General features: G+C 49.4%; 2 pseudogenes; one reads left to right on the top strand and one right to left on the bottom strand.

Moving 5' to 3' along the window:
- The window catches only part of LOC103584988, an 11,683-nt pseudogene extending 10,258 nt beyond the window's left edge, over positions 1-1,425 (top strand).
- Positions 1,426-2,056: 631 nt separating this feature from the next.
- On the bottom strand, positions 2,057-2,655 carry LOC103584987 (annotated as a pseudogene).
- Between the last annotated feature and the right edge of the window lie 247 nt (positions 2,656-2,902).

Genomic DNA, 2,902 nt, shown 5'->3' with positions numbered 1-2,902 from the left:
GCGTGCTGCGTGTGCCGTCGGGGCGGCCGCCTCGGCAGCGCGGCCGGTGAGGCCAGAGCCGGCGCCTTTGCAGGCGTTAGAATCCGGCGCTGCACAGAAAGACACACGACAAGGGAGGCCGTGTTTTATCTTGGCCAGTGTATTATGACAACACGATTATATGATGAAAAGCAACAACATGCTGGATATTGTTGAAATGGTCTTCTAGGAGGTGTGTCTGGAGTGCCAAGCTTCTCTGAAAGAGCGCAGGAAAATACGTGCAATGATCTGTAGAAACTTGGTGTTAGTCAACGGGAAGCATCAGATCCGGGCACATCTGTGGGTGAGAACAGGTGTCACCTTGAAGGTGGAGAGTGATCGAAAGCACCCCGTGCCAGAGCTACGAGAAGAGAAGCCTTCATCTTCAGATTTGGTTTCTAGACCAAATCCACCTCATCTAGAAGGAGAGCAATTAGTGAGACAAGAAAGTTCAGGTGAGTTGTGTGAGCAGCAGAGAGCACACAGGTCTGACGGCATGTCCCTCTGCTCTGATGCAAGCCGGGCTCCGTGTGCAGTACGGGAGACGTGTCGTGACAGACGCAGCAGCGGTCAGTGGATCTCATGCTGTGCAAGTGAATATTCAGGTGATTGGTTGAACCAGGATTCAGCTGCAGATCAATTAAGTGCAGAAGTTGAAGTTGAACCTCTTGATTCAGAAGATTACAGCCTCAGTGAAGGACAGGAACTCGCAGATGAAGATGACAAGGTATATCCAGTAACTGTATCAGGCAGCGGAGAGTGACACACATTCATTTGAAGATCTTGAGATGTCCTTAGCTGACTATTGGAAGTGTACTTCATGCGATGAAATGAATCCTCCACGTCCACTGCATTGCAACAGACGTGGGCCCTTGGTGAGCACTGGCCTCCTGAAGATGAAGGGAAAGCTAACGGGGAAATCCCTGAGAAAACCAGGCTAGAAGACTCAGCACAAGCAGAAGACGTTCCTGATTGTGAGAAAACTACAGTGAATGACTCCAGAGAGTCACGTGTTGAGGAAAATGATGATAAAATCACCCAGTCCTCCCATTCATTCACTAGAAAGTGGGGACTATTCTCAGCCACCAACTTCTACCAGCATTATTTATAGCAGCCAAGAAGATGTCAAAGAGTTTGAGAGGGAAGAAACACAAGACAAAGAAGAAAGGGTGGAATCTAGTTTCCCCATTGCATCTGGTAATGCCATTAAACCTTGTGTGATTTGCCAAGGTCGACCTAAAAACGGTTGCATTGTCCGTGGCGAAACGGGACATCTTGTGGCATGCTTGACATGTGCAAAGAGGCTAACAAAAAGGAGTAAGTCCTGCCCTGAACGTGGACAACCAATTCAAGTGATGGCACTAACTTATTTCCCCTAGTTGACCTGTCCGTGAAAGAAGAATTATATATTTCTAACTATATAACCCTGAAAATTTATCTTACTTTATTTTATGTTTTTCTGAAACAAATACATTTTATTTCTTTACAAATTACCCAGTTTCAGGTATTTTGTCATAAGCAACAGAAATGAACTAATGCAGTCTCCATCTGAGATGAAGGGAGGCCATGCAGAGAGGGGCGGGAACCTGCCCAGGGCCACACAGCACAGTGACACGAGCTGTCCCTCAGCACATCCAGCACCTGCTGGCCTACACCCTGGACTGCTCTCCCGCCTTCCTCCCATCAGCACCCCTGGTGCTGTGCTGCAAAGTTGGCCTCCAGCCTCCCCAGCCGACCTCTCCCTCCACTCAGCCACTGCCTGGCCTGCCACCGTCCTGGCCTCCACTCAGTGTGGGGAAGGTGCGTGGGTGGGTGGGAATGGCCACAAAGCCCTGAACAGAGGCTGGGACACACTGACATTCCCTTTTATTATTATTTTTTATTTTATCTATCTTCTCTCCTCCCCCCAGAGCAATAAAAACCAACTGGACAGTGGAGGGTGCTAGGAGTCCTAATCCTCTCCATCCTCTGCATCAGGTGCTGAGGGTCCGGGGCGCAGGGGGCTAAAGCAGAGTAGAGGCGAAGGGCATGAAAGTTGTCAGGGCCTCTGGACATGGGCAGGGGGTGGTTGGCCTGGGGTGGAGGCTGGGATGTCTCCTCTTCCCCCTCAGTAACTGTGTCTCATTCTCCTGCTCCAAGTCTATCCCCGACAGCTTCTTCTCCTTGCCTTTGCTTCCCACCCCCACCGTTCTTCCGGTGGCTGCTGCCTGGCTTCGAACCCCTGTGGGCACCCTTGTCCCCATCCACGTGGTTGTCTTCCCCACCCTGCTGCATGTCAGGCACGGATGCCACCAGGTCTTTGGAGAAGTTGACCTGCTGCTCCAGCTTAATGCACTGCTTCAGGTGGGATGTGGTCCTGATCTTGGTGTTTTGTGGCTGGGTCACCTGGAAGGCCTTCTTCCACAGCGACTCCAGGAAAAGCTCCAGTGCCCATGAGATGATGACAGGTACAGCCGCTGCCATCTTCCCAATCTCTTTGTTTGTCTGCATGGTCTTCTTGACCCACGCCGGTGGGTACTTCTTGCGTGTTGTACTTCTTGCTTGGCATCTCCGGGCCTCCCTCGCCGCCCTGTGCCACCTTCCAGCCCCTGCTGTGTCCCAGCCCCGGGCCTCTAACCCTAAACATTTAGACAACATGAAATTTATTTTTATTTACATGTATCAGAGCGAGAAAGTGTCTCAGTCCATGTAGATTTCTTTTCTTTAGTGTAATTTATCTACTTTGGGAGGGGGCATAATATTTACTTCCTTTTAGGAAAAGTTCACTTCTGTTTATATTTTCCATTTGGATTTTAATGTAATTTGAATTGGATATATAGCTCATCCTTTATTCCTACCCCTTATATTTTAAATAATTTCCACTTAAATGAGAAGCATCTATTTT

The sequence above is a fragment of the Galeopterus variegatus genome, unplaced genomic scaffold (genome assembly GCF_000696425.1).
Source record: "Galeopterus variegatus unplaced genomic scaffold, G_variegatus-3.0.2 Scaffold208, whole genome shotgun sequence".
NCBI classification, from domain to species: domain Eukaryota; kingdom Metazoa; phylum Chordata; class Mammalia; order Dermoptera; family Cynocephalidae; genus Galeopterus; species Galeopterus variegatus.
Note: the sequence above shows the minus strand (reverse complement) of the source record. Positions and strands in the feature narration are given on the sequence as shown.